The sequence below is a fragment of the Oxyura jamaicensis genome, chromosome 20, assembly GCF_011077185.1.
Source record: "Oxyura jamaicensis isolate SHBP4307 breed ruddy duck chromosome 20, BPBGC_Ojam_1.0, whole genome shotgun sequence".
Taxonomy (NCBI): domain Eukaryota; kingdom Metazoa; phylum Chordata; class Aves; order Anseriformes; family Anatidae; genus Oxyura; species Oxyura jamaicensis.
In genome coordinates this window covers 11,261,867-11,283,211 of record NC_048912.1, presented here as the reverse complement: position 1 = coordinate 11,283,211, position 21,345 = coordinate 11,261,867, and the positions used below count along the sequence as shown (strand labels likewise).

The following is a 21,345-nucleotide window of genomic DNA, read 5'->3' as shown; positions in this document are numbered from 1 at the left end:
CTACATCTCTTAGATAAAAATACACTTTATATGCTTGAGATTTGTGATTTCTTCCAGAAGATGTTCCTTCGGGAAGTTGACATATCACCTAACAGCATTATTGCTGTATGAGCCAAGGTGCAAAGAATTAATCAGGAACCTTTCAAGCTTATGGATCATTGTGTCAAGTCCCAGCAGCACTTCCCATCATTTACAGCGCACGGTGTGACATTAGCAGTTCATTAACAAAATAAGTTGTTCAGTGTTTGTGTAAAGGAACCCGCAACATGCTTTACCTGGATAAGGAAGAATTAAATAACAGCTAGAAAATGAGCCTAATGAAGGATTGCTGTATAATCACAGTTAACTCGGTTACCTGAGCCTGTACAACGTCGCCTTTGGACAGGGGGAGCTTGGCATTTGCTTGCTTCACACCACCCAGTGAGAACTTGCTCAGGCAGCAACAGAAGAGCATCTCCTGAGACTTAGAAAAATCCCTTCAAATAAAGGCAAATGAGCACCGTCCCAGCAGAGGGCCAGGAGCCAGGCCGTGCCTTGTCCCTCTAGCCTGCAATTGCAGAGGGTTTTGTACCACAGGTGCTGGCAATTCCCAGGGCTGGGGGTTTTCCCCGAGCCTCTCAGAGGTGCTGTTCTGCAGGACAAGGGGAGCCCACGCCTAGGCAGTGCAGGAATGATTTGCATTAGGCTTTGCCCTGGACTCAGCATAGTAAAGCTGTTGTCTCCTCTGCAGGACCAGTGTTGCATCACCTACAGTTGTTTAATTAGCTGTAGTCTGGCTGTAAGCTTGTTGAAAGGATGTTTTTAATAGCTTCCTCGGGGAGTCTCCAGGCTGAAACATACCCTTTGCTGTCTCCAAGAGGCACTGTCCAATTCATTTCACTGTCGCTTTTCCCTGATAGAAGTTATGTTTAGAGGGAGATGTTACACCCTGGGAAGCCATCGGTGTAATAGCACCAGACATGCTGAAGGGTAACAATGAGTTGCCTTTTTTTTTCCTGGGATTCATGCCCTAGAATCAACCCATTTAGAGTTCTTTCTGTCTATGGGAGTCTGTACCTGTCAGATATACAACCAGCTGTCACTTTTATATCCATCCCAAACTTGTACATCAGAGAAATAACCAAATCCTCACGTCCGATGCACTTTCATGCCCTTGTAATTAAATGCATTGTTTCCTTTCCTGAATGCACCACAGATCTCCGACGGTGCTCTGTTTAATGTCACTACTGCAGGTAGCAAACATTCCTTCTGCTTTGTGAAATGCAAGAGCAGCTGACCTTTTTTTTTTTTTTTTTTCCTTTATCACTTCTGCTGCTTTGCACTTTCACTTTCCTCACAACCCTTGGCAAAAAATGTGCATCAGTCAACAGTGTCTGATGCAACTCAAGGGCTGTTGTACAGAATAGGGAACAGATTTGGAAGAAGAAATGCGTGGCAAAACACAGGCCAGCCACAGAGAAAGGTAGTATAGAAAACAAGTATAATGACTGAATTCAACTTTCATCTAAAGATTCTGCATCTAATTTGGCCCCCTGCAAAACTGTTATAAAGCTGCCAGCAGTTTCTGCATTTGGTTGGGATGTAAATTGCAATGAAACCCTCCTTAGGAGGCTGTATCACCCGAATGAATGGTTCAACCCATTCTAGAAAAAGCTTGGTCTCCTGCATGTAACGTTCTGTAAGCACGAGACGTCTGTGTGGGGAATGCTTTGAGGGGAGCACTGTTTTAAAGGTCCAGTTGTTCTACTTTCAGCTGGTATTTTCCAAAGAGGCAATTATACTCAGTACAACCATCCTTCCAGAGATGAACTAAGGATTCTCCTAGTTTCTTTCCAGAGGAAGGATGACATTCATTATTTCTCTTACTAAATTATGAGCTTCAAAGTCCTCAAACACATGCAAATTCCTGCAAGTTGGTACTGAAAGTCACCGGCTTTTAAATTAATGGTACACAGAAACTGCAAATGCCACATAATAAACTTCCACGATATGTTTGCAGATGGTTATCATTTGGCAAATTAGGCAATAGTACATAGAGCTGTGATGTTTAAAGGCTACAGTGCTGACACCATTTTGGAAAGAACTACCTTAAACCGGAATAAACAAAAGAGCAAGAGGTAGCACACAAACTTCTTTACAGAGTAGGTACAAAGAATACTGAGTTAAAATAAGATATAAACAGTGACTGGTGAGGAATGGCTTTTTGATGTTTTAAAGCCTGTTAGATAGCAGCATTTGTAAAGGGTCCCCACATCTGCCTTTAAGTGTCTGGAAGGTCACCATGTGTCACCAAAAGTGTCACTGTGTGGCTAATGCATCAGGCACCATCCTGCTCACCCTACATCAGCCTGCAGATGAGACAGGAGAGGCTGCAGTAACTTGGAGCTGCACAAGCTTTCCCTACTGATAGACTTTGCCATGGCTTTGTCAAGGCAGCACAGTGGTAGGGGCTGGTGTGCGGGGTGTGGAGCCTCTTAAATCTGTCTCGGTACAACAAGCCCTCTCTGTACCACGTTTCTCATACACACCGAAGTTACTGATCAAAATCCTGTTCTGAACATTTTGTCAGAGCAGGTAAGACTTGTCCACTCCCAGACTTACAGACTTCATGTACCATGTAATAGTGTAAAGCAAAAAATAACAACAAAATCCTGGTGGGATTCTGTGACACTGAGATGTGTCCTGGGAACGCATGATTACAATTCTGTTTTGCTGGTTAGTGGCTATGCAAAGCAACAAAAACTGACTGCCAAAATTAAGAGCATGGAAGGAAGCTCTGTTGCTCTTCTTTGTACAGACAAGTTTTGTTTTGTTTTCTAAGAATAAAAGTTCTAGGCAGTTCTTTGGTCTCCTAACGGCTCTTGATTTTCATTTGGGTCATGTTTTTGAGGAGGAATCATCTAATGAATATTTTTCTAAGATTTGCCTTTCATCAGCAAGAATACTTGGACTCTTTCCCCTTCTCTTCTTCTTTTTTTTTATTTTATTTTTTTTTATTTATTGAAATGATAACCAGATCTCTGAGAAAACCTTCATTTTAAAACCACCATAGAATATGGACTGAATTTCTGTTTTAACATGAGTTATTTTTTAAAAAAGGAAATAAGAGCCTTGTTCACTTCAACCATACTGTGGGCCTGTTCTTACAAGTCTCACAAAGCCCAAATATCATGGAAGGAAAAACAACATGGAATATTTTTACCCTGTCTGACTTAAAATTATGTATTGTTTAGTTCTTCCAAGAGGAAGAGAAGTGGAATAACTACTCAGTTTCTTTTCAGCTTTCATATTTTAACTGTGTTCTCAGCTGCTCGCATGACTCATGGAGAGATGGAAACAGAGATGCGCCCCCTCGGTATTATAATATCTGCTTCCTCCTGAGGAACCCTGGGAGTCTTTTGGGGTACACCACTAAAAATCCACAAAAAGCTCCTGGAAGCTTCTTTGTGCCAGAAACCTACACAGGTGCTAATAGAGGAAGTGCCGATGTCTTAGCTCCAAAAACTGATTACTTGTGAGTGTAATGAAAACTAAGATTTTTAAAGATTTTCAGATCGCTGTCTTAAAATGTATGCCGTAGCTCTTTGGTATTTGCAGAGGCTTCAGACTGCTGTTGACTTTGTGGATTGTTTTGTGTAATGATGGTATTGAATTTCACTTGTCTAGGCACAATCTGGATTTGATCCTGGGATGTTCCAAAAAACTCTAAAATCCACAGGCTCTTATGAGAACTGGAAAGGTGCTCGGTGTTTTGCCAGGCTGATCTGTGCTATTCTATGCCCGCTCCTTCCTGTACAGTGTGAGTTACATCCAAACTAAGTCTGTTAGGAGCTACCTATAGTTCTGTACTTAGAAACAGCAGGGGATGTTCAGGGCAGAAATCCATTCTTCATTCTGAAATTCCTTCACTTAATTGAGAATAAGCCAGTTCCCTCATAATTTGGCTTGTGACTAGACTGAACAGATCACATCAAACCAAGTCAAAGATTTAGTGCAGTAATAAAGAAAAAAGAAAGGGCAGCTTACACAAGCATAAGCCAAACTCATTGGCAGATCAAATGGAGTCATACAGAAAACAGAAGAGTAAAAACAAAAGTGTGGTGAAACGCAGCAACACAGGAAATTGGTATCAAATGTGCCTGTGCACTCTACTGCATTTATAGGCATGTATTATGCCTTATACTGCCCTGTTTGAATCATGCTAGCTTGAGTTTATCTGTCCCTAATATAGAGCTTCAGTCCTAAATGCCTGAACTTAAGGTCAGACGCAGTTTGTCACTCTGAAATTACACCTCCCCATCAAAGACTATTCCCTTTCTCCCTGGGCTACCTTTCCTTTTCTCTATATCGATTCTGCTTTTAAAAACAACTCCTGTTTTTGCTACCACTTCACCATTTGTACAAGTCTGACTGCTTGCCCTGCACACAGCCTTCTCTTCCTGCCCAGTACAGTTGCTGATCCTCTGGACAATAACAGTCTGACTTTAATCAAGGCTATGCAGGAAGAACCTTTCTTCTCAGAGAAAGCTTTTAGACATTACAAGTATTCAGGATTGGTTTACCACATTGGGTAATGAAGCAGAGCTAAAAATACCATATGTTCTTTCGACATCGCCCATTCATTACAATAAATGACTGAAATTTCTGTGACTGCAGAACAAAACATGTTCTATGTTTTTGCTTTTAAGTGAAGCTGTGTATAAAGCTCTTTGCCACTTGGACTACTCTCTTAGTGTTTTACATAAGAGGATAACAAAGTTTATTTGGAAAAGGCAGAGAAGCCTCAGGCTTGTTTTCCTCTCGTTTTCTGAAATGAATGAGGAGAGATCTTGGAGTGTGAGATCACGGAAGTGTAACTGGACAGATTTTCTCCATTATGCCTTATAGGGAGGACATGGGTTGAGGCTGCCCTTCAGACCATCACCCATTACTGGCAGTTCGCTGCAGCGGATAAGCAGAAGTCCTTTCAATCATCTGCAAGCATCCTATGCAATCTGTACGTCTGTTTCAGCAACTGAGATGAGATTATCAAAGCGTGAGAGAGAACTGACACATAGGGCCAGATTGTTTGAAGATGTTTATTTTCAGCCATTTCACATAGTCTCATTCACTACTTTTATTTTTTGAATTTAGAGATTTTTTTCCCCAGTAATTAAAACTCAGAAGGCGGGCATTCTTGCCTGCACAATGAAGTAACTTACAGTATTTTTTAAAGTATTAAAAAAAAAAAAAAAAAAAAGCTCAAGTAATTTTTTCCTTCCAAGTGCTGAAATGATCTCCTAGTGCTATTAATAGAAGAGCCTTTCTCTGTGGGAAAATTAATTCTTCTATTTAAAGCAGGGGAAAGGCTTGAAAGAACCAAAAAAAATATGATTCTGACAGCTGGCTATAGGGTATAGCCTTTGGATGATGAGGTCAGATAGTGCCTCATGTTTAACAAAATGTGTTTATTTGGAAATAAGGCAGAATGATCAGCAGGGCATCCTTCCCCCACTCAGTTGCTCACAGTGAAGCCCACCCAGCTTGTCTCTTAGTGCTGAGGGCAGCAAGTTTAAGAGGCTGGATGGACAGTACCGAAAAACGTGGATCTTTGTTTATGCAGAGGAGGCACAGCTAGTGAAGCAGCGTGCCTTCCCCACGCTCCTGGGCGGTGAAGCCTGACCCTAAAGACCTAACTGGCCCCTGATTAGAGCAGGTGCTAGGCTGTCCCCATGATCTCCCTGTGGAGGACTGATATCGATACTGGCCACGCTGACATTTCGTGTGGGCATAGGACTGAGATTTCCTGGCACAATAAATCAGCAAACAGAATGCTTCCCTGGGAATTTAAAGAGGGCGTTTTATACTGAACAGCTCAAGCCCTGCCCCATTAAGCTCTCCACACATGCTGGCGCTCAGTGACTTTGTTCACTCGCTGACCTTGTGGCCTGGGTGCCGCTCTCGCAGCGTGCTCCAGACTTATGTGTCTTGTGCGTTCCTGTGGGGACCACTCAGAGAGATCGTGTTTGCAAAAACACATGGGTACGTTACCCATAATATGCAATTCACAGTAAAACCACCAAAACCAGAACAGAATGCTTAAGCTGAAAATAAAACATCTTATGATTTCATTCTTTGTTCTGTTTAATAAGGAAATGGAAACAAGAGATGTTTGTAAAACGTACAGAGAGGCATTGTGCTGCAGATCTGCGAGTAACCCAAGCGAGGCAGGGTGCTTAACCATCGCTGCAGCACTTGTACAGCTACAGGCTCTAACACGGGGAGCTAAGAAATATGCCAAGTAATAGTGTGCCGGATGGAAGGAGCGATGTATCTCCATGGCGTTAAAGTAGACACAACAGCTCAGGTGCCCTAACATAGTGTCTTTTCCACAAGGTAGACAAGCCCTTAGAAGACGGACATGAACAAGTATGCCTTGGTTCATGAAGTCATAGGGCTGGTATCCAAGAAATCCAGTTTTAGGGCATTTAGCATCAGATCAAAACTTTCCAGTCCCAGTAGTACGATGTGCAGATTGAGTAAAAATTCATTCTGCTATCTCCAATGTGTTCAAAAAATATTGATCAGTCAGCTTTGTTCCAACAAGCCTTTTGCTGGATCTGGTGCCGTTTGCCTGTGCCGCTTGGGCTTCACACCGTACCGAGCATTGTCTGTCTTCCCAGTTGGCATCAATCTGGCATAGAAGCACAGAGCTGGCTTACACTCTACATCACAGCTCTGGCTGATTTGACAGAAATATGATCATTTGCCCGTGCTTGATGTGGATGAAACCTGTACTGCTGGTCAAAACAATCGTGCAGAGATCTGGTGTTACCATCAGCCTCTCCTTCGATGACAGCCCGCCTGTGCCAGAAGGTGATGTGAAACTAACGGGACGTCTCTGCCTGCTGCCCCGGCACGGAGGTCTGGAGGTGAGAAGCAAAATGAGACATCGCATGGTGGCTTTAGTCTCTGTACAGATCAATTCTGCTTAGTGACCTTAACCTTCAACAGTTGCCACGTGCTATGTGAACAGCAAGCAGAGCATTTTCATGGGACGTAGCCTGTGCTGTGCAGCTGCATAAGGGCGATGCTCCATTTTCAGAGCAAAACAGACCAGCCTTTTCCTCGTGTTTGCTTTTCTTTGGTTTTGGCTTTGGACTTTTTGCTTATGCACTGCAAATGCATGTGTTCCACCCTCACCAAATTTGGTGGATATCCTATATTCTCATGTAGGTCAGAGTGAGAGCGCTTTTGGGGTTTGATTTTAGAGTGGCATGATCACTATCACTATCTAAATTCAGCAAAGCCAAATTCAACATTTTTTATTTTTTTCCCCTACTGGAGTTGGCAGAAGGGCAAGGGGAGAAGGGCAGTACTTCTTAGCATTTAGTCAACGTTAAAAGCGTAAAGCTTTGACAGTTGAGCATCTCCTAAGCCAAAACTGGCCAAGCCAGCTGAAAGAAATCAAATGTTCCTGCTTCAAATCACAAACTCTCTTATTTGTTGAGAATGTTCCAGGGTGGCTGCAGGGTGTGCTAAGCCTGCCTAAAGGCAAGTTTAACTTACGTTTAGACTATTTAAGAAAACAAACAAAAACCTACAGTTCTGTTTCTCTGCTATGCACTTTGGCACTCAGCAAATAAATTCTAGAACAACTGCAAAGCCACTTGGGACAGACAGAGTTTTCAGGAAGGTAGTTTTCAGCATTTTGCTCTGCCGACTAACCTGCGTGCTCTGTGGCATTTAAATGATACAAAACCCACATGAAATAGCTTAGTATCGCGTATAGGATGTTGTTTGCCAACGGTTACGTAACTAACAACCACATCTTACATAATACTTCCTGTAAGCGCCGAGTGCTTTCCAGAGGAGGAAAGCTGAAACACAACATATATTGTGACCTGTCTTAGGTCAAGCCAGTGCTGGAAACATGACCTTCATGGCTGAATATTGGTCCAGCACTCTGCCTTTTAGTTTGCTGAGCTAAATCCTGCAGCCAAGCAAATGCTGACTGCAGACACAGGCCCAGAAAGTTCCAGAGATGCCCGGCGGTGTGATGCATCTCATCTTGCAAGGAGCAGGAATGGATGCAAGAGCTGCCAGGCCAGCGCTGTCTGGAGTGAGTGCAAGCTGAAGGTGCGCAGGTGGATGATGTGCCCTTTAAAAAAAAAAAAAAAACTGGAATTGCACGTAGAATGAGTGCCCTGACAGTCACAGAATATTTTTAATGCTTGTGGTGTGCAGCTGTACATGAAGTATGTGCATTTTTAGATCTGATCTGATATAGAGCTGCCGCAGCTGTAACATGAATCATACGGTGGCTGTATTCGTGGCTAGTTCTGACTGTGTACATGGAGCAGCTCAGTTACACAAGCAAACCGAGGGCTGCCAATGTACATCTTTTTGCAGACTCATTTAATCATCTCTCTTTGACATTGTGGCCTTAGATTCAGCGCAAACAGAAGGACATCTTCACAGTTCTTACAACTGGCAGAATGAGACCTTGCTATAAAAGCGTAATTTCTTGCCGTGATTTTTCTCAAAATAGATTAATCCTTGTAGAAAATGAGAGCAGAGGCTAATGAGGGTTATGAGGCACAGATGGAGTGGCACCAGTAATTACTTCATACAAACACAGCAAAGTAATAGTTTCTAGCATGGTATTTAACAAAACCAGGCCCTACTAGCACATATAGCTACAGGGGAATTTATTTGGAAGTCAGATGGGACGCTGCCTGGCTGTCTTCAGTGGAAAGACATGACACATGGTCTATCTCATCTCGCCTCCTTCCATGTAATCACACTTCTAATGAGCAGAAACATAAAAAGTAAACAGTTCCTTTCTCTTCTACAGTAACACTAGCTTTCTTTCTATGGCATTTACTTCAGATAACCAGTGTTCATTTTTAGACCCCCTGTTCAATATTTCATTGAAAGAACTCCACAAGCATCTTCCAACCACTATTTTTGAAGCTTCAGCAATGTTCATTTGTGTACAGTTAAGGAATGCAAATTTCTCTCAGAAAGGGCTCTCCTGCCTGCGTAGGGGGAAGGGTTGCTTCCAGGTTTGCTTTTCAGTCTGATTTCTTTCTCAACTGACAGAAAAGCCAGAACTACGTAGACCAGAATGCAGCTGTACTGTAACTCATTTACCAGCCCCTCATTTACCGATGGTCCCTAAAACCTAAATTGTATTCAGGAATTTGTTACCTCCTATTATGAATTTTACTGAATAATGAATTATTCTGAGAAAAATTACTCCAGTGGGTAAAGCATCAATCTGTGCTGTAGGAGTTATAGAATGACAGATACATGTTTGCATCTTGATACACCTCTGAATAGCAGGAACTGCCATTTGCAATGGCATTCGTTAAGTTCCATGCTATTGTATGCTTGGAAGAAAATAATATGGCGCGTCTCTTGGCATAGATTCCCGTCTTAATAGTAACAGAGGGGCATGGCCACAGCATACGTCTATTTTTAGGAAGGCCAAACCCATTTCTTTCACCTCAAAGTATTTAAAATCATGAGGCAGAGATCCAAAGCCACACGATTGATGGATTGAATTTGCACTCTATTTTGCCTTCAAAACAGAAAAAAAGGAAGATTAAAAAATATTCAACTTTTAAAATAAATTGTGAAGATTCTTTGCAACTTCCTAATGCCAGAATTTTATAATCCTAAATTCCAAGTGTGATACTCAGTATAAAATTAGAATAGTTGACAGCTCTGCAGATCCAAGGCTTTTTACTTATGTCATCAATTCATTGAAGCCAGTGGAGAACACTAAAACTAGAGCTGGAAAAATATTCTGGAGAAATTTTTTTGGTGCCACATTTGAGTTGAAGAGTACCCTTACCCTCCACCCCCCAAAATCTCTGATTTGTGTTTTTATACTGAAACTGTTTCATCTTCCTTCAGTTTATCAAAGTATGAAATGCTGAAAGTTTCTTTCAAATAGATTTTTAAGTACTTTTCAGAACTGCCAGCATAGTAAAATACCAGTTACTCACACAGCTCAAGGCTTCTCTGGGCTTGCAGACTGGTGCATTTGCTGTCTCATTTTATTCCTTATAATTGGGTCTCACAGTGCTAATCTCTCTGGAATATAGCATTTATCTCCTTCCACATGATTGTTCAATTCTGTATTGAAAGGGAATTATCACCTATCTTCCATCTTACCCTGAGAGGAATGAGAAAAATTGGGAAAAGTTGTCATTATCTGGGGGAATGGGAGGGCTTAGCAGATCCTGCTGTTTTTCTCTACTTTTTGGACATGTTTAGAGCTGACGTCCAGTGGCAGTGCAGGTGTAACATTGCACTTGTGATCTTCAAGGGTACTGTGCCACACAAATCGGCCTAGACCTCTTTGGCACTAAAAATAGGGGAGAAGATTTCTGGCTTGCTAACACAGGGAGAGAAAGGGTCCTTTGCCTGTGTTATTGTTGCCAGGTGTTACAACTTTAACACTGCCATGAAATTACGTTCTGTCCCCTCCCTGGCCTTTCATTTCCTCCACACACCAGTGGAAGAAGGGCAAGGGAGAGATAGGAAATTCTGGGATCTCCTTGGCTCTCTGGGATTTAACGTGCATGTGGACCAAATTTTCGAGGATTCCTTTCTAAAAGTGAAAATCAGAAATTTGCATTCTTAAAGTTTCTGATGGTTCAATGTATTTGTTCATCATCCAAAGCTCTGAGATAAGTACAGCCAAGGCAGGATGGTGTTTGTGGTCATGCCGTGATAATCCTGAAATACACTGAGATCTACCTATAGAGAAAAATTCAGTGTTGCAAAAATAACATTGCAGTCTGATAGTTCAGTTCTCCGTGAGTGACAGAGTTTATTTCTTCTTGAGGACATTGATATTAATAGGTTTTTGAAATAGACAATAGAAATTAATTAATTTTCTGGCCCACATGGTTTTTCAGAAGAGCTTTGTAAAGTGAGTCATAAAGGCTCAATAATCCATGGTTTAATTTAAGTTACATGACTTCTAAGAGAATCTCAAGATTTTCTGGGGAGAAGGGTGCACTTTCTGAAGAAAGAATTGAAGAACAGGGAAGAACCAGGGAAGTAAATCTGAAGGATTTCGGTGCGCAAAGGCTGGAGAAAGCTGGCACAAGCAGTCTCAAGGGAAGATGGGATGGCAGCGACCCGTGGTTTGTGTTCAAATTCTGTCTTTGGTCTTAGTTTTAAAGTAACACTTAGTGGCAAAGTTATAAATAGATGGAATAATAAATAGTTGATGGGGCTGGCTGCATTAAATATTACAAGTAACTCTCAGATTAGTCACACGTGGTATTTCCTCTTCAGCCACTGAGCAACTGGTGGAGCTGAGCATTTGTTGCGCAGTTAACAAATCATGGGATATTTAAACAAATCAGTACTCTCAGTAGGTCAGGTTTCTACCATTTCATTAGATTATTTTTAAAACTGTCTGGTTTTATACTGCAGGCCTATTTATTCCCTGAAATGTATTCCTCTGTGTATGTGGAGCATGAAAAATTAATTCCACTAACAGGTATTCTTTAACTAGGTCTCTAGAGTTCTGTGGGCCTGAATTACACTGCATTTTCCAGTATCTTTTTAATTTTGCATGTTCTAGATAAAAAAGTTTCCTTTAAAAATCATTGCCCTCTTCTCTGTAATGGTGACAAGAAGGAAAGAGGATACCAAAAAGTTCCTCATCAGCATAAATAAATTAAAATCCCCACTTCACAGAAGTCAAGAGGAATGAAGCAGCTATTAAACATTTGAAGAAGCAGCTAGAAGCAGAGATGACCAAAATGAAGCTCCCCGATATTAGCAACTCTCTCCACACTTGGATTTTTAAAGGTCAGATAATCTGTTAAACCAGAAATGTCTGAAGGCAGTGTGGCTGGAGAAGAGCATGTGAGACACCGTCTAAGTTATGGCAGGTCACATTGTCACTTCTGTACTTGCAGATTATGCTTTCTAGCATAATGGCCAGCCTTCTATTTTGGTCACAACTACCTGTCTCCTCCTCTCATCATCTCTTCGTTTGCTTGCCTGCTGATGCCCAGTATTGCAGAGGTTTCAAAGGTTTGCAGAAGTGATCCAGTGTCATCCAGCAAGGGAGATCTATGTGCACTATTTATGAGTTCACACAGTTCTACTTCCCGCATAATAGCAAATTCACATTTAATTAGATATTTTTGTTTTCTTGTTATCCATCTTACATGCATAATTGTCCTAATTGTGCCCATGGGATAATTTCACAGCTGTATGTATATACCGGACTAAGGCATCTGTTTGCACAGCTTCCCTGGAAATCTGGATACCTGAGAGCAGGTACATTACGGACAGCCTTGACAATACGTGAAAGCACCTCATCTGTCTGTCTTGTAGGGGGGAGAGGAGGGAATCCTCTGCTCTGCCCTGTTAGGAGCTGAGCGGCACAGAGTAGAACACAGCTGGGGGCTCAGGGCAAAAGCAAAGAGGTGCTCCCAGGAGCTGCTGTGGTGTGAGGTACCCAGAACTTCTTTCTCAGGCATTAGAGGCTTTGCATTGCATAAAAGGCAGAAAGGATGTTGTGAACCCGCTGCTGACTTCACGGCACCTTCTGACCATAGGAAACGCCAGCAGGAACGCTCCCTGCCCTGCGTGGCTTAGCAGTGACCGGCTGGTTAGAGCAGGGAATAGCGATGGGGCAGTCGTCTCTAGCAACATCCTTCCCCGAGCTGCGTGGCTTCCAAAAAGGCTTTTCGGCAAGCCAGAGAGATCTTGTGGGAAGGCAAATCTGTAATATAAGCAGCTGAAATCATAAACGTGGCGGGGAGCTGTATAAACTGTACTGCCCTGCATGCTTGTCCCAGTGACTAACGTGGGGCTGTTCTCAGCTGACATGCAGAGCTTCCCCTTGGGCTTTCGATCTGCTAACATTTATAGTTGGTCATTTTATTGGGGAATTAACTTGTTGTTGGACACTGTAACATTACCAGTGTACAGATCTTTGTGTTCCTTTGGCTTTTGATACGTGAAGGCTCCCTGACAAAGTTAATCGGCTTCCCAGCACATCCTGGGCTGGAACCCGCTCTGTTTGACAGTGACAAGAGGGAAAATGAGAAAGATGCAGTCTAAAAGGTGGTTCCCCTCATTCAGGCAAACTTTACATCTTAAACACCAGCCTTTTTCCTACAGTATCGTCTTAACTTTCCCTTTAACCAGTCATGGTATTTTAGGACAGCTTTATCTTGAGTTATGGGCACCTATTTCACTTGGCTTTTAAACAGGGTGTATTTTTAACGCTTTAAAGAGAGCTTGTAGGCATCTTGCTTTTTGGACTGTCCATTTTAGGGTTTCCAGTTTACCTAATAACCTGTTTTTTTATGTAGTCCCTTTTCTAGAAATTAAGTACCTGAATGCTGGACTTACTTCTTCTCCTATTATTGATGCTTGTCCATAATTTACAACTCTCATGAGAATTTGAGCTCCTGACATGCTGCAAGAGTTTCTTTTCATTGAAAAGAGAAGTTTCCAGTCACACTTAAGTCCATTTTATTCACTGAGATGGTTAGGCAAATATTAACAACCTCTGTAAACAAGAACAAGCCACACAGGAGAAACTCCTCCTTAGCCCCCTCCCTGAAGAGCCTTTTGGAACAAACGGCTGTGTGCGTAATACACTTTTTTTCTAATTAGCATCTGTGGCAATAAACCTCTTGGGTACATTTGATAGGCTTTTATCTTAAGATTAAATTTACATTTGCTGCTAGGTACCTCTGACATCTTCATTCTTGTTTTAGATCTCTGTCATAATGTGATTATTGTGTGATCACTACTGACAGCAGAACAGTCTCTGTTTGTATAAGGCTCAAGCTTATCTCCAGGCATGGGCTCTGCAGCCATGCCAAGGGAAAAAAATTTCTGCAACTTGCCTCTTAGGTTTCAAAAATTATTCCTCTAAGAGTGGCAGGCAGGGTTCTTTGTAGCCTTATAAGTACACCAAGATAAAAGCTGTAAAAAAAACAACCAACCAGAAAAAAAAAAAAAAGGCAAATAATTGATAAATTATTTTTTAGTGAGTGTCTGTCTGAAGAAATTGCCATTTAAATATATATTAAAAAAAAAAAAAAAAAGCTAGTCAAACTTCACAAGACATACTGAGGCACAGATTTTAATGACTTCTCCAAAGTTTTGAAGAACTGGATGTAGAACAGATCCTTTCCTTAGTCCGGTATTCTAACCACAAAACTGTTTTTCTTACCACAAAGAACTAAGTGTTTTCACGAGTACGTTTTCCAGGGCAGATTAACAACCAATGTTATAAATTGTTACAGCTCTTATAAATCAGTCCGTCTATTACTGATTATACCAACTGAAGATCTGCCACAGGCCTCTCCAGTAACAGATTCAGAACTGATCTTGGCTTATCTCCCTGAGAAATAAAAAAAGATTTAATAAACATTAGAAGACGATAATAACAGGATTTGAAGTTCCAGTTTCCATGGAAAAATCCATAATTTTCAATTTTTCTATGTCATAATTTTCACTTCTTGGAAACAATGAGCAAATTTTCCCAGCTCACACTAGGAACTGTTGACTAAATCAGAGCAGTAATTCATCTACTTCAGTTACAGCGTTTTCACCATTCAGTTCCTTCCCAGCTGCCTCAGTGAAAAGTGCAAAAAAGGATGGAAAATGTCACAGCACTGCAAAGTGACCTCTCCCAGACATCGCCTTCAGAGATTAGAAACAGAAAAAGGAAACGGCAATAGGAAGGCGAACTGACCGCTACAAATCCAAGAGCAATCTAATTCGGTTCACCACAGGGGCCGTTGGGAATTTCATACCTTATGTGCTTAATCAGATTTGAGATAATGTCCATTCATTAAGGAAACCATTTTTATTTCCCCAGGTTAGTAGCTTTCTTTCTCCAAACAGCTTTGCACGCCGCTCTCTCTACAAGGGCCTGATAAGTGTTCAGGTCAAAACCACACAACTGAAAAATGCCAAAGTGAAGCTGGAAACCTTTTACCCACTCTCAGCTGAGATTTGTTTGCTTCTAACACCCAAGGGGAGTGAGGAAAAGTCTTCCAGTCACATGGCTGAGGTTGTATTGGGCAGTTGTCACCGTGACAAAACCACGCTGAAGGAAATTGCTTGGTGAGGTCTGCTATGAATCAAGTCCTTTTCAACCCTCCAAAAATTACAGAAATCACACACTGTTACTTCAGGGCTTCTTTATAATTGCAAAATAGTGCAGGGTTCCAGCACAAGGGGTGGGAGGAGGACAAAATATTTCCATGTATGTGAGAGCAATAAATTAATCAAGTATAATTTATCACCTCTTAATATCAAGCTTCATCTAGCATTCTTAGCATGTTCATGTGTATAATGTATTTAATGCTTACAGGATAGCCACCAAAGGTTATTACAGATAGGAGGATTACTAGGAATTACGTTAGAGATTCAAACTATTGACTAGCACTACAAATGTAACAGCAAAAAAATACTGTTCATTTAAAGGGAGATTAAAATATTCTATTTAGGCAAACTTAAATAAGATGCTACCTCCAAGAACCACTAAAATTCCCTTTGATGTTTATAATTACACTTATTTTTTGGAGGATATTATTAGCTTGGGTTATTTCAGTGCTACACATCACAACATTGCCTCAGAAAGTATTTGGTGGGCAAAATGAAGGACAAGAAGCTGAGTGCAGGATGATGAGCTACAGGGTGGGAATGGAAACAAACGGCTAATGGCAGAGCAACCTCTTCATTGGCTTTGCTTTCAAAGCACATATCATAAAACTCTGCCTCAGACTTAGACTTAAGAGAAGAAATTGTGCCTGGGAATGGTGAAGTGTAGGGACTGGGAATGGGGAAAAGATAGATCTAGAGCCAGAATTTCAAAAGAGACAAAACTGAGCTGGAGAGAGTTAAATTAAGGAAAGAAAAAAAGGTTAAGCCCAGAGCAGACTCTCTTTGAGAGCCTCAGATGGAATCCAGGATTTTGGACCACCGCTCCTGTAGTGGAAAATAGCTGATGGGTGCTGGTAAAGACTTCATCCTCATTCCCATCTGCGGGTTCAGTTCAGTTACCCTGTTATTCTCTGCAGTGGTGCTACTGGCTGAAATACTGCTGAGGAAACAGTGATGTTGATCTGATGTTACGTGGCAGAAGGTCTGGGGCTGTTTCAATTTGTATTCTGAATTCTTTGCCAGAACTCGTACATGCGTGCTGTTGCCTGCATAATCTTAATTTGGTTCCTTACATGATAGTCTATAGTCATTCGCTGAGAAACGGTATCATGGCTTTGCTGCTGGAGCTGTGAATGGGTCAGTGAACCGTGAGGAAAGGTAGACGCAGCTCCTAGGTAAGGCTATTAAATGTGGCCTTGGAGAACTGGGCTCTCTGCTCCCCTGCCAGACTGCCCCTGGGGCACAGGAGTAAGTCATTTAATTGGAGTGCTCCTCTAGAAACCGTGGCTGACAAACAAATCTTCGGGTAGGTAAGGACCCACAACAGAATTTAGTAGACGTTGTTCTCTAAGCAGATAAAGTGCTGCCTAATCAAATGGTCCTGCAAAATCACGGCATGTGCATCTCAAGCGAGGCAGTCAAAGTCAGTAGCTTTGAAGTCTCTCTGATCCTCTGCACATTCTGCAGCTATGTAAGGTGGACACACCAGCCCCACACCACGCAGGGCTTTTTTGGAGGAGGTACTGGAGTGATAAGCACTACAGGAAGGCTTCTGAATACATTAAGACTTCTGCCTTCATAGATCACTGGAGAAAAATGTGTGTGAACATGCAATTAAAGGCTGCATCTTAATGCATATGCACAAGGAACCGAGTGATGGTTGCATAGGCAACTGTAATTCTGGTATTTCCTAGGTTTTCAGTGCTTGCCTTTAAAATCTTAATAATGTGCTCTTAATATAGTGGCTTTCTGGTATATAACATGTAATTATCTGAAACTATGTATGTGATGTTTTCTGCGTATCTGGAGAACATTTTGTGTTTGTGCTTTAAGAAGATCCCAAAGAATAATCATTATTTAACTAAAACGTCTTTGGCTTTCTTTTTGCTTTGCTTTTTTGTGGAAGCCACAAACAGATTTTCACATACCAGATGAATAATGTGTAGGAAGAGTGAGAAAGGAAGGGAATTGACTTTTTTTTTTTTTTTTTTTTTTGAAGTATGTGAATTTAATTTCACCAGATGCTTTATTTCAATTGTAATGCTCGTCCACATTTATAAAATAGGATCTCCTTCTGAGTGCTTCAATATGTTTTATCACACCCTATTGAAAAAGTTCACATTTTACAAAATACGTTTTTTTCAACTGATTTTTCAGTTGTGATGTATATTCATTTCCAACAGAAATTGAATTGAAAATGAATATACATCAACGTCTTCAGTACTAGGTAGCATAAAAACATTCTGCATCTGCAGAATATGAAGCAAAATGCAATCATATACGTGGTGGGCAACTGTTAGATTACCTGACCAGATTTAAGTGGCTCATAGAAATAAAACTTTCTTAAACTGCTGGATTTTTCATAAAAACTATTTTTTCCCATCAGTGCCGGGGAAAAGGGATCAGCTATGCAACACAGCTAAACTAAAAAGCATTGTGACACTTGGGGTGGGAAAAATCCTCCATTCTTTGCTGCCCCAGGTTCTCTGCAACATATCTGTAGATATAAATCCCTCTCCCTATTGAAAAAGTGCATATTTCAATATTGAAACCAAGCAAGTGTAATAGACAGTTATGTAATTAATCTGCCAGCACCATCAATGTTTCCTGGTTTTGAAGGAATACATTCATGGTTATGAAATGTATGATTATTTTTCAGACCACAAACTATGAAGAAGCAACCCCACTTTGTCAGCTAAAAGATATCCGATAGAATTTTCTCCTGTATTGCTAATGATCACAGAGATAACACATTCTTGATATTGCATCACAAGCAAAATATCATAGGAATCTTAATTCCTTCACATTAAAACATCGCTGCATACCCTCAATACAAAATCTCAGAAATACTAAGAATAAAAAATGCCCAAGGCTGGAGCAGATAATGTCCACCCACCTCAGTTAAAAATCAAAGTAAATATATCAGTTTAACAAAATAAGACATCAGTAGCAGAAAGTAGGTATTTATCCATTTTTTTTACTCATTTCTTCTATTCCTTGTTACTTACCTCTGAGGGCTGCTGCTTGCTCGGAGCACACAGGAGGCAGCAGCTCAGTCCAAGGAAGAAACCAGTTATTTCCTTTCACCCTCTGTTCTGCCTTGAAACTCCTTCACTTTTTTTCTTTTCAAGTTGCACAGAAATACAAGGATGGACCCTTTGGGCTCTATCCAGGTCTGTTTATATTATGTAAAACAGATGAATACATTTCCTATTTTAACCATGAAAATCATGCCTTCACTGACAGGCGCCCGGATCATTAATAGTATACTGTATGCAACTGTGAAAACCCACGTAATGCTCAGAATTGGGCTCGGTTTTCTAAATGAAGAACCAGATGAAAATCTGCAAACCAACTTGTATTTGTCACAGAAGTTTCTCTTTTTTTCTCCTGTAGAAGAAGCTGGAAGTCACTGTTTAACCAATGTAGGTTTTTCACTGGAAATGCTGGAGGAGACCTCTAGACTCTATTTAGCACCAGAACCAAACACATGGGAGAGTTTTGGTCTTTAAAGTGTCTCTAACCCCGCTGACTTTCGGCCGGCTCCCACTTTCTCCCAAGGCAATTTTGTCATACAGCAATGTCAGCAAACTGCTTCAGCAGTGTTTGAAAAGATTCCAGCTTAAATTACAGTAGTGAAAGCCTGCTCTGGGCTTTACCCTTACTATTTTTTCTAGACTATTTAAATTTCATATTATTCCCCACCCAGTCTTAACCATACTTCCCAGAACGCAGGAAAACAGTCTTTCCTTCCTGCAATCCTAAATGCCTTCATTAGGGAGACTTAACACTGAAGTGTTTTGGAAAGGCAGATGCTCTAGATTTAAAAGAAACAAGAAGAGATGACTCTCAGTGAACAGCTGCATTGCTCTCAGCTTGAAGCAAGCTGTATCTCAGAACGGTTTTGCACATTATTTTGTCCCTGGGAACATATTATTACCATCTAAATTTAAAAACACGGGCTTTCTTACATGAAGGCGAAAGCAGACTTAAAACCACAATGACTGTTCTGTTCAAGTATTCTCTGCTGATGATCCAGGAAATATCAAGGTGAAAAACAGTGCTTGTTTTAGGCGGACGTTGCTTGCAAGGTGTCTGTACAAAACTGGCCAAAACCACATGCACAGGAATTCTTCCGTGCTTTCAAATAAGGCAGTATTCAGAGTTCTCTGCTGAAATCTCATTCTGCAGCTGCTTCAGCCCTTTGTTGACTGCTCAGGAGTATCTTGTCCTTACTAACAAGCACTATTATGTTGCATCCTAAGAGATGGATGGGCATTAAACCTATGTTCCCAAGTTACCATTTTTCAGTTTTAAAGGAGAATACCTCTCAAATAAACTGAGCAGTAACTGCTTCTGTAGATTTCAGGTCAAGTAATTCTTGAATTATTGTTCTGGCAAACAGGCCCACCTCTGAGCACTAGGCATACCTCTTGCTCTTAAAATAGCTAGTGAATTGCCAAAATCCTGGGAGAAAATCTAAACAAAATTTCAGAAAATTCTTATAAATTTAAACTAAATCAGGCCTTTTTGCCCCATTAAAATCAAATGAACTTTTGTTTTCCTCTTACTGAGTTTTCCTATGCATCTTCTACAAGTGTTCACATTGATTTTCCATAATACTTTAAGCAGTCTGTGACTGACTGATACATTTCAACTCAGGTCCATTGCCTATTCTAAAAAAGGGTACTAATTGTAGGGATAATGTAAGATTGATTTATTTTAATTCAATGAACGTATGTAAAACAGAGATAGACTTTCAGTCATAAACAAGCCTGCTACTCTATGAAGGATACGTTAAAGAAAAAGTTGAATGAAATACTATTTCAATAACTGTTAACATTCACTTGCAGTCTTTTAATTAATGCCAATGGCACAGCTTAGATCAACATTTTTGTGTATATATATGTGTATATATACAATAAGTATACATAATTGTTCTCGCTAAGGAATTTGCTGAATGTAATAATTGCATTTCAGATGTTGCTGATTCTCTCTAGCAAGGGAGCCAGTATAGACATATGGAAGGTAGACTTTTAGATAAGTCTGGATTTCCTGATTATTTTTTATGTAATTATGTCTGTAATGTGAGAAGAGATTAAGGATCTTAGAGAAGTAAATGCAATGACAAGTTGAAAACAAAAATCTCTCTTTTTTGTGTGTGTATTTAGTAGAAGTTTGCCTAGTGAGCATTATCCTGAGCCATCAATCAGCATCTGGCCATTCATCTAATTGTTATTCAGCAAGGACTCCCTATAATAATCTCTCAGGCATGTGCTGCAAGTCTAATGATTTTTGTGTGCTGTGTCATCAGAGAAAGAAGGATGTTGAGTCATCTTGCAAGACTCATCACCTTATGGCTGGCAAGACCACCCTTTCCCTGTAAGACTCCTGGATGTAAAATTGGGCAGGTAAATAAGGCTGCGATCAGAACACTGGACAGCTGGGAAAAGTGAAAGATAAAGTAGAAGGGAAAGGACAAATATACTCATATCTTAAAGGGAAATAAAGAAAAAAAAAGACAGACAATGACTATTTTGGCAATCTGTGTACAGCTTCATTCTTTTTACTTACTGGAGTTCTGGAAAGGAGCTATGACAGCCAAAGGCCTCACCTTCAAATATAAATAACAACTATTAAGCAGAATTAAACTAAAGAATCTGACCCAACAACTTCCCAAACATATGCTCAAATTTAAGTACATAGTCTTAGCAAAGTTAATAGGATTCATCTGTCAGTGAGATGCCTTATGTGCAAACACGCTTTGCTTCTTTGAGTTTTAAATCCACATTTGCTAAGCATATGAGTACTTGAAATTTAGGCACACAAGTTTGAAAATCTAGCAAAAGCTTGTGAAATATTTTGCTGAAAAATAAAACAGAGATCTTTCCTGGTTTGGAAGCTTACACGAATTGTTACTCTGTATGTGGAAAGAGCTGGTAGTTAACCAATGGAGGAACTGTGTCATGGCCACATGTAATTCTGGTGGGTTTTTGAAGCAAACTGCAGAGAACAGTGCAAGTTGAATTTTTTGGTACAGGACTATGCTAGCAAATAAATCAACATGCTGAGAAGGTTGATGTCTTATATTTTTGCTTACCAAAAAGCTTAGAATGGTTTAAATTCAGATTCAGGTTTTCCATTACCATAAAAAATTTAGAAGTTTTCCTCCTTAACAGGATGCAGCCTTCA

General features: G+C 40.6%; 1 protein-coding gene across 2 annotated transcripts in view; it reads right to left on the bottom strand.

Annotated features, from left to right (window-relative positions):
- Nucleotides 1-21,345, bottom strand: part of PHACTR3 (phosphatase and actin regulator 3) — a 106,512-nt gene that overhangs the window by 57,496 nt on the left and 27,671 nt on the right. Inside the window, exon 1 of one of the 2 annotated variants that reach the window (XM_035343648.1) lies at nucleotides 18,162-18,305. The exons of the other annotated variant lie outside the window; for it this stretch is intronic. The gene's annotated coding sequence lies outside the window, so the exon portion shown is untranslated. Of the gene's footprint in view, nucleotides 1-18,161; nucleotides 18,306-21,345 lie in introns of those variants that run through there. 2 annotated transcript variants of the gene reach the window in all.